The sequence below is a fragment of the Plecotus auritus genome (assembly GCF_963455305.1).
Source record: "Plecotus auritus genome assembly, chromosome: 2".
Taxonomy (NCBI): Eukaryota; Metazoa; Chordata; class Mammalia; order Chiroptera; family Vespertilionidae; genus Plecotus; species Plecotus auritus.
In genome coordinates, this window is record NC_137771.1 from 218,722,347 (window position 1) to 218,737,459 (window position 15,113).

A 15,113-nucleotide genomic window follows, 5' to 3' on the forward strand; every position below is an offset into this window, starting at 1 on the left:
GAGATCTTTTTCTCTAGTGCTGTGACCCTTTATTAAATTTTTAGCTATCTAAGCTCTTGTTTTTTTTACTCTTCTCAGCATTTTTTCACTTCTTTCATTTTTCAGCATAGCTAGCTAGCTTTGGATTGGAATCTTTTTTATAAGGTTGCTATAAAATTGCCACCAGAAACCAAAACTCAGCCAGGTGGCATAGTACCAAAAGTGGTATACTTAGTACAAAATGCCCTCACATTTTTGTATGACCTTGCATTAACAAAAAAAGTAGGATGCTCTCTTCCTTTCTCTTTCAAACAAAGGAATTAGTTCAGTTAAGCAAGTTGATAAGGATAAAAAATTGAGAGGAAAGAAAAAATAAAAAGAATAGTAGATCTCCTTAAAAAAAAAAAAAAAAAAAAAAAAAACAACAATGAATATATTTGGATTTTTTTTTTTATTCCATTCTAACAATCTCTGGATTTGAATTGATTTGTTTAGTCCATTCACATTTAATGTAATTATTGATATTTGGAATTATTCCCACCACTTTGTTATTTGTTTGCTTTCTCTTCACTTCAGTTTTTTTTTTCTTCCCTTTTCCTGCCTTTTTCTCGGTGAACTGAACATTTCTTAGTTGAAGAGTGTTTGGGTTTTGCTGTTGCTGTTCTTCCTACATTATCACAGTCTTCACATACTATTAGCAGTCCTGTTGCCTTGTGCTCAAAGTGTGGCTAGAATGTCAGAGAGTTTTTATTTTGTGTGTTTTGTCTTTTTCTCAATATTTGTAATACACCCTCAGCTTTCATCATCTCTGCATACTGCACTGCGGAGGGGATCTCACTCCATGCTCTTATCCTCTCCCAGCAAACCAGTGCTTTAGCCTGTTGCTTGATTCTAGTCTGGTGGTGGCAGCTGGCAAAGGTTTGCTGTTATACAGGTTCATCCTCAACCAAGCAGATCCATGGGCCCAGCCTCAAGGGGAAGAAAGCAGAGGAACTTCTCAGCATCCTTTTTCCCAGCTCAGCTAAATCATGCCCATGTCTCTGTGCCGATCTTTGCTGAGTATTCTTTGATGCTACTCCATGGGAAGCAAACTTTAATTGGGCATAGATACAGGATTCTGGGTCCATGGTGGTTTTCTTCCCCTCAACCTATAATAGAAAGATTTTTCTTCTGCTCTTTCCCCACTGACAATGAGTCTTTCCTATATCCTTAAGGTAAAGGGCCTTTGTTCCTCCTCCTGGAGCTTCAGGTTTTTGTTTCATTGGAGAGAAATGTCTAAGGGAAGCAAGTAGCATAACATTCCCCTCCTGCAGCTAAAGATCATTCCCTACAAGCTTGTACCAAAAGAGGAGCTCTTTTTGGTCTCCAGTCTGCCTCCAGATTTTCTCTTAAATTATTTGTATTTACTTTTATCGCAGCTGCTAAGCAGCCTTTTCTTCCCTCGATGCTTTGACCTGGGTAAACTAGTTCTTGTGTCCTATGTCCTTTTGTAGGGGCATGTTTGTCTTTGGAATTCAGATAATTTAGTTGAATTGCAACCTCAGCTTTCTGATGGACTCAGGAAAAGCTATGACTTTGTACTTTATTTGACTTTATCTCATTATTAAAATGAGAGCAATATTTCTTCCAGCTTTCTACATCCTAGCCTGAAGCAGAAATCTCTTGTCTTTGGTCTGGCTCCAGCTTCATGATCTAAAGATTAATAAATTAACATGTAGCTACTATGAACTAGGAAAACAAACTAGCACTTGCTAGCTTTCTGCTGATAAAACCTCAAATTAAAGAAGTTAAATAATGTTGGAAAGGGCAAATATTGGGGATGATCAGATTTCTAATCTGAACATTCAGTGAAATCAGATAATTAGCTACCTATTCAAAGTATAAGAACATAATTGTTAACCATCAGCCAATCCTATCTACACTAATAAAAGAGAAACATGCAAATTAACCATCACTTTGCTTCACCAACAAGCCACGCCCACCAGACAATCAGGAGTGAGCATGCAGATTAACTCAACCAAGATGGCGGCCCACCACTGAGCGAGCAGAAGGCTTGGGTTTCCCTGGCGATGGAGGAATCCAAGCTTTCCGCCCACTCTGGCCAGCCCTGGTCTTCGCTCAAGGCTACAAAGTTTCAATTATAGAAGACAAATAAATCCCAACAAAAATGGCTGAGGCCATGGAGGGAGCAGGAGGCTTGGGTTTCCCCAGTGATGGAGGAAGCCAAACTTCCTGGTCAGCCCAGGCCTCTGATCAAGGCTACAAAGTTTCAATTATAGAAGATAAATAAATCCCAGATCCCAGGGCCTCTGCTTGGGTCGCCGGGGGGCATGGCTAGCCTGCAAACCACCACAGGCCCCTCACCCAGGCCACCTCATGCCCCAAGGGAACCCCCACTCTGATCCGGGACACCTTTCAGGGCAAACCAGCCAGCCCCCACCTGTGCACCAGGCCTCTATCCTATCTAATAAAAGAGTAATATGCAAATTGACCATCACTCCAACACACAAGATGGCTGCCCCATGTGGTCAAAGATCCTGCCTCCATGTGGACACAAGATGGCCACCACAAGATGGCCAGCAGGGGAGGGCAGTTGGGAGGGACCAGGCCTGCAAGGGAGGGCAGTTGGGGGCAATCAAGCCTGTAGGGAAGGGCAGTTAGGGGTGACCAGGCCGACAAAGGAAGGAAGTTGGGGGCGACTGGGCCTGCAGGGAAGGGCAGTTGGGGCAGACCAGGCCTGCAGGGGAGAGCAGTTGGGGGGGACCAGGCCTTTAGGGGAGGGCACTTAGGGGTGACCAGGCCTGCAAGAGAGGGCAGCTAGGGGCAATCAGGCTAGCAGGGGAGCAGTTAGGCATCAATCAGGTGGTCAGGGGAGTGGCTAGCGGTGATCAGCCTGGCAGGCAGAAGTGGTTAGGGGCAATCAGGAAGGCAGGCAAGCAAGCATTTGGGAGCCAGCAGTCTTGGATTGTGAGAGGGATGTCTCACTGCCGATTTAGGCCTGATCCTACCAGGATCAGGCCTAAACTGTGGTCAGACATCCCTTGAAGAGTCCCAGATTGGATCGGGTACAGGTGGGCTGAAGAACACACCCCCGCCCCCTGTGCACAAATTTTGTGCACCGGGCCTCTTGTCCTATATAATAAAAGCCTTGCCGAAACCGGTTTGGCTCAGTGGATAGAGCGTCGGCCTGCGGACTCAAGGGTCCCAGGTTCGATTCAGGTGAAGGGCATGTACTGTGGTTGCGGGCACATCCCCAGTGGGGGGTGTGCAGGAGGCAGCTGATCGATGTTTCTCTCTCATCGATGTTTCTAGCTCTCTATCCCTCTCCCTTCCTCTCTGTAAAATATCAATAAAATATATTTAAAAAAAAAAAAAGCCTAATATGCTACGTGTTTGGTTGACCAGTCAGCCATTCAACTAATCAAAGGGTAATATGCTAATGATAAGCTACAGCCGCTCAACCGCTTGCTATGATGTGCACTGACCACCAGGGGGCAGATGCTCCGACTGGTAGATTAGATTGCTGCTGGAGTCTGGCCGATCAGGACTGAGTGAGATGGGCCGGACATGCCCTACATTCCTTCCTGGCCCTGATCATTCATTGGTGGGGTCCCTTGGCCTGTCTTGTGCCCTCTCGCAATTCGGGACCTCTCGCAGGATATTGGAGATCCAGTTTTGGCCCGATTCCTCAGGCCAGGCCAAGGGACCCCACTGATGCACAAATTCTTTCACCGGGTCTCTGGTAAATAAAGCCAGAGAAGAACAAATGCTTTTGTCTCCCAGTTGAAAGCATTGGTAGAATATATACTAGTATTTGATCATAATGGGACATAAAAAGAAAGCATTTTCCCTTCCCACATACACACTTTTAATTTTTTTACTGTGAAATTGATTACATGTACAGTTTTTCTTAATATTCCATTAATGTGTAGTACTTTCTCCCTGAAATTTTTCAACAAGCTTGCTTTTAAGGGTAGTAGACAATAAAACTAGAATGACTACAATCTTAAAACACAAATAAAAGGGACATTGATAAAGATAATTTTATTTCAGGAATGTTCAATCAGCAACCCATCTCAGTTGGTGTCAACACAAGCTTAGTTCAATTCTTTCAAACATTACAGATACTGTATAAATAATATTATCAAATTGCAAATCATCACATGGAGGGTTACTTATTCTTAACTGGACTGTATTTAGGCAAGAAAAAAGACACTGCCCCAAGAGGTTTTAGAAATCATTTTACCAATGTAAACAAAATAGTTCTCATCTATTAATGCTCAGTTCAACAGAAATTAAATTAAACTAACTAGAAGATACTGTTCCTAGAGAAATTCAGTCAGTAGTGGTTTTATAATAAGAATATCTTTAAAATATTATAAGGATTTCTTCTGAGAAGTCACTGAATTTTCATCACTATAACCTAAGTTAGTCCTCCAAGATGCCTATGAAGTAGAAAAATGTTTTATCATTAGTATTTCACAAATAAAGGATATGAGCACTTAAGTATCTTCACAGAGTACTTTGGTAGAACACTAAGCATAATCCCTAAGTGTTCATAGACATTTATATTTGGATTAACTTATAAATGCATATGATAAACAATTTAAGTTATTTTTATAATTTTTTGAAAGTCCCAAGAATGTGGAATGCATTTATACTGTCATTGCTGGAGATTAACATATAAAGATAAGGAACAATCAATAAAAGAACTATTGCATAAGAAACACTAGTGTGTAATTATGCACTTATCTAAGATTAACTCTTCTCTTAATGTTTAATAAACTTTATCTTAGAAAAGCACATGAAATATCTAGTCTTCATACTTCTTCCTTTAAGGGTATTCTTAATTTTAATCTCAGATATAATATGATTTTATGAACAAACACTTGATTCTTTGTCCATGAGACTATCCTGCTCTTACTTAATCCCATCTAAATTTTTTTATTAAATTTATTTTTATTGATTTCAGAGAGGAGGGTAGAGGGAGAGGGAGAAACATCAATGATGAGAAAGAATCATTAATCAGCTGCCTCCTGCATGCCCCACACTGGTGATGGAGTCAGCAATCCCTGCATGTGCCCTGATGGACAACTGAACCTTGACCTCCTGGTTCATAGGTTGATGCTCAACCACTGAGCCATGTAGGCCGGGACCCATCTAAATTCTTTACAAAATACTGAACAGCTGTCTTTGCCTATTTTTGTTTGCTTTAAACAGAACAGAGCACAAGACCTTTTGGAAGCTACCGTGCTTATTCATAAGTAGTACTAGATGAGAAGTAATCCTTTCTAATGTTTTACTGAAGCCTCTTTCTTACTGGGAACTGCAAAATGTTGTGCAATGCCAAGTACTGCTTTAATTATCTATTTTTCTTTCTGCAAAGGACAGAGTGATTTGTTTTTATTGACATAAGTAGAAAGCATTTCTTTCTGTGTTAGCCTACTCATTGAGTCAGTTAATGTATATTCTGTGCTTTCTAATACAACTCTCACTGGTTCATTTCAATATCATTGTGCCTGAAGCACACAGAGACCCTTAGAGCTAGGAGTATTTCTATTACAGAATAGAATATTTCTAGTACAGAAAAAGAGTAAGAAAAACTTCTTATTCTTTGCTGATACCTTTCTAGTGATAGGTATCTCATTGACATTTTCATTTATAGACAGAATTAAATAATTTAGTCAATATCCGACTTCCTATAATTGCCCACATTAAGTCCTATGGACCCACATAGGCCGATTTTAATTCTCTTTTGTCATGAAAAGCATTTAAGGACAAGGCTCATAACCTATCTATAATAATAAAAGGGTAATATGCTAATTAGACTGGACAGCCGAACTACCTTCTGGACAACCTTCCAGAAGAAACCGGGTCTGCACAAAATTCCTACATGAATTTTGTGCATCCGGCCTCTAGTAGTGAATATATTGTTCTCTGCCCACATCCCCTCTTGAGCTTCATTTGCTTCCTTTACTCCTTGTAGCCTTGATGAGACCATCTTGGTGGCATGTGGTTGGGTGACCAGAAGAATACATTGTGTCCCCAGCACAGCTATGATTCCAGGGGCTGACACATGAACAAAGTGGGACTCTCTTTGGTCTTTAAAAATTAAAGTTGAGTCAAGATCTCCCTTTTTTTGCTTAAAATAATGTGAGTGATATTTCTATTCCTTCATTAATCATGAATGACTTGTTAATGTACTTTGTCTATATCATACTTTTCCTTTTCTTTCCCCTCATTTATAACTTTGCATTCTCAGTGTCTAGTCCATTCTGAACTCTTTATCATATGTATTCTTTCTTTCAAATCATGCACCTTTTTTCCAATGATTTTTTTTCTGAAAATGAATTTCTCAGAAATGAGCAAAAATGTGCTACATGACAATGCAGAATAGTGTGCACCACCACTCTCCTGGTTCTGAATGCTACCTTTCTAGTAATGAAGCCTCAGTGGGCATTGCTTTGCTGGCACTTTATCACCTAATTTGCTTGCATTGAGTTGGTGATTAGTGCCTGGGGAGTCCTCACTGACCATCAGAGGGATGAATTAGAGTGAAGTTAGAATATTAAACCCCTTGGATGCCTTCCTGTGGGCTTGCCTCTAGGCAGAGGTCATTACTCCTCTTACAGCAACTTGTTCTCTACAATTCTTCTCCTTCCAGGTTCCGGTAACCTGTCCCAGCCTTTGAGTCTAAGTTTGGTAATAGCTTCAGTGTGCTAGCCAAACCTCTTTGGGATTTTTCTATACTTAGTCTATATACCCTTGTTTGATATTGTTGTCAAAAGCTTTCTTATAATGATCCTATTTTGAGTGTGTCATTTGTTTCCTATCTCAAGCATGGTGAATAAGTTAAAAACAAATCCGAGTCCTTTACCTGACCAATAGACATGTCTTTACAGGGTGACATTGATCCTTCCTTCTAAAGATAAAAAACAAAATAATGTATTGAATCTTAAGCCAAGTACTTCACTAAAGAGTCTTATAGATACCTTCTGATTCAGTAGAGAGAACTTGGACTTTTGTAATCAGGTAGAATTTGGTTAAAATTCTGATTTTACTACATTAAGTTTGTTTCTTGGATCTATGAATCTCAGTATTCTAATTTGTGCCACAGGGACAGTAGTGTATCATTCTAAAGGTGGCAGTAGCAAGTAAATAGGTCACATTTAAAGAGCCTTGTAGAGAACCTGAAGCTCAGTAGGTCTTCCATAGTTTTTTCTTCTTTTACTTTTATATATTTTACAACAGATTCTACCATTAGATTCATGGCACATCCTAGACATAAAAACAGAATGTGTTTGTGAGTTTTGAGATTATATGGCCCTACCTCTAGTTTAAATACCTCTCACAGTTTAGCATATTAAGTCTTACACATTTAGAAAATGTCCTAGGCTGGAGTTGTGGAGTCCCTGGTTCTACTCTCTTCTCTGATATTAGTTATGTGACTATCTTTTCTTATTTATAAAAATAAAGAATAAACACTGTTGATGGCATTTTCTAGAGCTAACATTCTTATGTAGAATATGTTATTCATCTATATGGTTTATATATATGTTGAAATTGAACTCACTAAATACCTTTTAGCTTGAATATCAGGAGTTGAAAACTAGGAAAATATTTATACTCTGGTGATTACCAAAAATGAAATGCTTATTATACAAATCATTTTTTTTGCAATTTGATTTTCATAAAAGTTTGCTCCTTAAGACAGTTTACCTCAAAATTGTCACCATCTGACTGATTTGTTATTGACTATAAAAATTCTCAGGTACCAGGTCTTTATCTTTTATCAGAAGCTTTGAGTACAGACTAAATATTTATATTTTAATCAAATTGGAAACTAAAGAAAGTGATATAAACTGATTGGCTGACTTTAATAAAATACCTTAATAAAATACTATTTAATAAAATGATATTTTATTATTATCTACACTAATAAAAGAGAAATATCCAAATTGACCATCACTTCAAGACACCCACCAGCCAATCAGGAGTGAGTATGCAAATTAACCCCACAAAGATGGCAGCAGCCCCACCTATGAAAAAAAATTTTGATATGCTACCCAATATGAACATACCAATGGTAAAAAAAACAATTTCATTTGCTAGATGCATTAATTAGAAAGCTACATTGAATAGCAAACTTCAGAGGATGAGTTTGACATTATAAAAAAATCACTCATAATCTACCATTCAGAGAGATAAGTATTATTATTTATTTTTAATATTTTTCTTCTGAAAATATTTTTCTTCTTGTTGATAGCATTTTTTTAGAGTTGAGAATTACAGAATCAAGTGGTATAAATATTTTAAGTTTCTAAACCTGTATTGCTAAATTCTATATTCCTAAAGCTTTTTGATAAGATTATATGAATTTATGTTTCAAACAGCGGTACAGGGAGTGCTGCGTTCACACTATGCTCTCTCACATCATTGAATCACTCTCTATTTGCAAACCTCCCAGCAAGTACAAAGGCAAAATTCTTGGAGGATGGACAGATAACTTAAAGGCAAGTACCCTGCTTTGTTTAGAAACACCTTATATTTATAATGTTTGCCAAGTTAACTTTAATCCAGACCTCACCACCTAAATTTAGTAACTCACACAACTTGAGAATCAACATTAAGAGCTAATGTTGATTATCTTAAATGGGCCCCTCATATGGCAGGAAGAGATTTCATATATTTAATTCAGATTTTTAAAATACATTTTTATTTATTTCAGAAAGGAAGGGAGACGGAGAGGGAGAGAGAGAGAGAAACATCAATGATGAGAGAGAATCATTGATTAGCTGCCTCCTGCACCCTCCACACTGGGGACTGAGCCGGCAATCCAGCTATGTGCCCTGATCAGGAATCGAACTGTGACCTCCTGGTTCATAGTTTAATAACTGACGCTCAACCACGCCAGCTGGGCTACAGATTTTTTTTTTTTTTAACAAGCTGAAGGGGAGTCATGAATATTTAGAGCCAGATGAAAGAGAAGATTAAGATGTTTGTAACATTTCAAGTGAGTCAGTTCTAGCTGGGGCCCATTTGTCTCAGGATTACTTATGACAAAGAAGAGAATCTTGCCTCTAGGACATTATTTCATGTGTATTCGAAATTTCATGCAAAAGTAGTCATCCGCAGATGGTTTCTCTGTAGCTTGGTCGATTTGAACAAATCGTCCCAGAACTGTTCTGAGCAGTGGATAAATGCCCACTTCACAAATCCCTTATTGTCAGTCTTCAGGGAGTGGACAGGGATGGAATGCAGATGAGAGAATCTAAACTCTTCCTCAACCCTTGGAGGAGGCCTCTTTCCAGAGCAACATTCAAGTACATCTGCCTTGCTGCAAGGCAAGTTCTCTACTTTATGGGAGATCAACCCAAAAAGATTAAAAAAACCCTGCCCGGTACATTTAAGACCACATTTTACTGACACACACACACACACACACACACACACACACACACACACACACAAAATGCTTTTGACCTTTAACCATGCTTTTAAAATTCTCTATTTTAGTTGTTTTAATTTGTTAAGACCAACTTCAGGTCATCGGGTCCATGACTACCCAGACCCACAGGGAACTCCTTTCTGGTGTTAATTATCTCTATTGTCATTTATTGCTTCCTATTTCTTTGTTGTTACCTTTGCTGTTGTAAACATGTCTTGAACTCTAAGAAAATTATAATTATTTCAAGGTCAGGGCTGGATATTTTATTTCAGTCTATTTCCTTTGGTGCCTTGGTTCCATCATTATGTACTCAATACTTGCTAACAATTCTCAACATATGGAACATACCAAATGTTTAGCTTGTTGGGACAGTAATTTAACATAATCATGTTGAATGTTTATGGTCTGGTCAGGGAGTGATATTTCCTCCCATTAATTCCCATATGTAGACTACTAAAGCCAGAAATAGTTCTTATTGGACAAAAAGAAAAAGGGAAACCACATTGAATCTTACTACTAGTCATCATGGGCTTTAATGTTCGTGATTCCAGACAGGGAAAATGAAGTTTAATGAATAAACCATAATTAAACATTATATATACCTTTAAAACACATTTTGAACCTTTTAAAAGAAGAATATTTGTTAGATAGAGACAATTAAGTGAATTGGGGAGAAAATTGCTCAGGTTTTCAATAATGGGAGATAATTTGCAGTCTTTGGAGTATTTATCCACGCCTCTATAAAAAGACTTTATGAATAGGACACCCATACAGGGTTGGGCAAAAGTAGGTGTATAATTGTCAGTATGCGAAACATAGTTTATTCTTGTATTATTTATTAATTATCGTATTATTTTCCATACAAACAACTGTAAATCTACTTTTCCCCCATCCTATATATCACAGTGTGCTCAATATAGTTCTGGCTTTTGTCTGATGTCCTAAAAAATTATGAATAGCCTTCTTTTACCCCTTCTCAGGTCCATCATGTCACAAATGGGATAATACATTTTATCAATGCACAACTGATGTCTTAGTCAAGATCCTTGCTTTCAAAGCATGGGAAAACACAAACTAACTCAATAAAAAGTATTCCAAGATCAGATAGCTACCTAATTTGTTCGTTTTGAAACATATATCGCCTAGTAGACTGTTTAAACTATAATGTCAGCTTTATTACAGTAAAAGTAATATATATATGTATACATATACATATATATGTATATATACACACACACATATATTATATATATATATATGTGTGTGTGTGTGTATATATACATATATATATATATATAATATATGTGTGTGTGTGTATATATACATATATATATGTATATATATTATATATATATATATATATATATATATATATATATATATTCAGGTTCTAAACTAGTTCAATGTGTGCAGACTTTCAAAATAGAATTTGAGGATGTCTGTTATTTGTACTTTGTTGATGCAAAGTAAATTACAATGTGGTATATTGTAAAGCGTTTTTAAAAGAATGTTTGACTTCTTTCCTTGAATTGGAAAAAATAAAATTCTTTAGAGGGAACATTGTGATCTGATTAAAGCTATTCAAATTGAGAAGAAATAAATGACTTCATCGCAGAATGATGGGATATGTGCAGAGTGACATGAAGTCCCAAGACGTGATGAGCTTATGTGTTTGTTTTTTAAACAGTGTTATTAACAAGCAAGTGGCTTTTGGGTCAAGAGTGTTACAGAAAACTGAAGAAGAACAAAGCAATACTTAGAGAGATGGAGTTACATTAATTACGCGCGGGTCCAGAGGAGAATGTCTCTCAAATTCTGGGCCCCAACATGCAGGAATTTTCCCTATTTATATGTTTTTACCTTCTTTGTCTCCCAAATATGGGGTGTTTCCGGCCCCTTTTGCAAGTTCTTAAAGAGCCCGTATGTGCTGGGGCCTCGAGACCTCAACCAGAGGCCTGGCCTGGCACCAGCACTGATAACCTTGTCTGGGGAAGGTTTAATGGCCTCTCTGAAGTGGGAGTAGTCTTAGCAAGCAAGAATTTACAGAAGCCAAATAGCAGGGCTAAAATTTCAAACAGCAGTATTTATATAAGATGGATGCTTCAAGAGCATGGTTTCCGAAGGGTAAGTCAAACCTCATCACATATTTTCAAAAGCATGCCCATTTAAGAAATTGAATATCATAATGCAAGTTCATGTCAGTCAATCTCTAATTTCTAGACACCGAAGATGTCACATGATCTCACTCATTTGTTGAATATAATGAACAACATAAACTGATGAACAAAAATAGATAAAGAGACAGAGAAGCATTGAACAGACTGTCAAACTTCAGAGGGAATACGTGGGGGGAGGGTAAGAGATCAACCAAAGGACTTGTATGCATGCAACCAATGGACATAGACACTAGAGGGGTGAGGGCATGTGCCGGGGGCGGGGAGTGTGGCTGGGGGGAGGCCAATGGGGGAAAAAGGAAACATATGTAATACTATATGTAATACTTTAAACAATGAAAAAAGAATAATTTAGTCCTTCAACCTGCAAGTTCCAGTTGAAGAAGAAATCAGTTGTAGAAATAAATAGAAACCATCACAAATAGAATGATGCTCTGGAACAACTCACCCCTTCAAAGTGCAATCTGTTTTTTCTGCTCTGTTGAAGAGGAAGCATTTGATGGTTAACACCTAAATTGTTTTCAAATGTTTATCATAAAATTTGAAAATAATAGAAGTGCCTATGAAAAAAAGAAGCATGTATTTTGAGTCCTGGGAGGTGGATGAGGCATATCCCAGGAAGTGAGCACGAGTAAATTGCAGTTGCTTTTGTTGTCATTTGCCACTGTTATTTGTTGTCAGTATATTAATGTCCCAAGCAGTCTAGAGATAGAAAGAACTCCCTTAGATGGGTAAGAGATGTGGAATGAGAGTTGAGGGAAAGAGAGGGTGGAGTCTCATGTATGTTATGAATCATGAAAGATCAAACGAACAATAGCCATGTGACAAAATGTCAGTCATTTCTATGGTTCTGGAAGATGAGTCCTAGGTTTTACTACTATTATTAGCAATACCTAGGCTCAGTTCTCACATTTCTATCATTAACTGTGTCCATTGGCTGAAAGCTCATTATCAGTTTCTATTTTTTTTAAAGATAGTTTTATTGTTTTCAGAGAGGAAGGAAGAGGCAGAGAGAGATAGAAACCTCAATGATGAGAATCATTGATCGGCTGCCTCCTGCATATCCCCTTCTGGGGATCAAGCCCACAACTCAGGCATTTGCCCTTGACCGGAATTAAACCCAGGACCCTTCAGTCCGCAGGCCAATGCTCTATTCTATACACTAAGCCAAATCAGCTAGGGCCAGACACAATGATTTTAAATCTTTTAAAAATATATAATATTCCCTCTCCTTCTTGCCTTTTGTATTTTTCACATAAGGCTCTGTGATGAATGTGTGTGCATAGTTAATCATCTTATACAATGTTTTTTAAATGCACTTTAAGAATTACAACCATGAGAATATTAGAGCCAGAATAACGGGATCAAAAACCAGTGAGTCGTAATCCACATTGTCTAAATTTCTTAGAAGAAAAGGACTCACTAGTGCTCTATATTAATTATGTATTTAAAATGTATGTTAGTTTTGAAATATTGAAAATTCCAATCAAAAAGAGAAAATGGAATACAACCTGCTTATTATTTTGACTTCTTAAAATATATATTAAAACTGAAAAGGAAAAATCCAGGAGATAAAATATTTTAATTTCAGCAGAGTGCTTCCTTGGGACATTGAAAGACCTGTAATATCTCTTGGAATTCAAAAAGCTCTTGCAGAACAACATTGGCTTCCCTCTCAATATGAGACTACAAATGATAAGAGGAGAACTAATGATAGTATAGATTTTAACAAACTATACATTATTTTTTATTATTATTATCTGTCCCTGTGAGGGTGTTTTTAGATGAGATTAATATTTAAATTAGTGGACTTTTAGCAAAACAGATTGCTCTTTATTAAGTGGGTGGGCCTTATCCAATCAGTTGAAGGCCAGAATGGCACAAAAAGACCAGCCACCTCTGAGCAACAGAGCATTCTAATATGCTCTGGAGAATATATCCCTGAACTTATAAGGTGATTTTTATTTTTTCAGAAATTTTCTGAAATATAAAGAAATGTCATATTCTAACTCATTTTAATTCCACCAATCCTTTAATCTTATCATTACCCATTGGTCAAAGCAACATGAACTAATCTCAGGAGAAATTATACTGAAAATTCCAATAAAATAGGGTTTTCTTGGGATAGATCTAAGAAATATATTCTTGCTGTACATGGTTTGGCTCAGTGGATAGAACATCAGCCTGTGAACCAAAAGGTCCCAGGTTCGATTCTGGTCAAGAGCTTGTACCTTAGTTGCAGGTTCCTCCCCAGCCCGGGGCCTGGTCAGGATTGGTGCAGGAGGCAACCAACCAATGTGTTTCTCTCACATTGATGTTTCTGTCTTTCCCTCTCTCTTCCACTCTCCTTAAAAATCAATGGAAAAATATCCTCAGGTAAGAATTAACAAAACAAAACAAACAAAAAAGAAATATATTCTCTGTCCATACGTATATGAACATCATACATATATGATTATCTACACTAACAAAAGAGAAATACGCAAATTGACCATACCTCCATGACAACCACCAGCCAATCAGGAGTGAATATGCAAATTAACCCAACAAAGATGGAGGGTTAATTTGCATACACAGGCACGGAGCAGCCAGGCAGGGCGAGACACCTGCTATGAGGAGGAGGGCGAGGGCAGAGGGAGCTACAGGAGTGGTGCTCCAGCTGGAGCGGAGAAGACTGAAGGCTCTGGCCGGAGTGAACACCGAAGGCTCTGGCTGGAGCGAAGACGGAAGGTGGTGGCCAGAGAGAAGGCCTGGGTCCCAGGTGCCAGAGGAAAACCAGTGCCGGCAGCCAGGGGAAGGAAGACCTATTGCACGAATCTTCATGCAATGGGCCTCTAGTTTATGTAATGGCAAATTGAGTGATATAACAACTTCATACAGAATTCTTATTTGAAAAATTCATTTTAATTGAAAACAATTTACTCAATTGTGGAATTAGAAACACTCGTACAGTACATACAGAGTTTATACTTGCTCTGTACACTTACTGTGATTACTACCACCGCTTTTTTTTTTTTTTTTTGGCCTGAATCCCTATGATGACAGATACCATGAGAATTAAAAGAGGTAATCCACAGAAAGCCTTTAGAGAAACACCTGACCTGTAATATATAAGAAACTGTCACTACACATTAGTTGTGATTATTATTATTACCCTTTTCCTTCATCTCACCATGCTCTCTGAGAAGCCACCAGGTATTTATGACTCCTCCCTGCTGCCTGTCCACTAATTCTAACCATTTATCACTGTCACTGTATGTCAGGTCCATTATGTATGTCACTCTTACCTATCCCTACATCCTGCTCTGGCCTTTCAGGCTATTGCAATTACCACCTGACTTTTCACTATGCCACGAGTTTCTTCTTCTCCAAGATAGGACACATACCACTGTCACATTTATCTTTCAAAAATGGCTTTGGATATTTGACCCTCCTAAAAACAACTTCCACTTCTTCCAATTTCTGAATTAAGGTCACACTGTAAATTGGCATTCATGACATTCTACTATCTG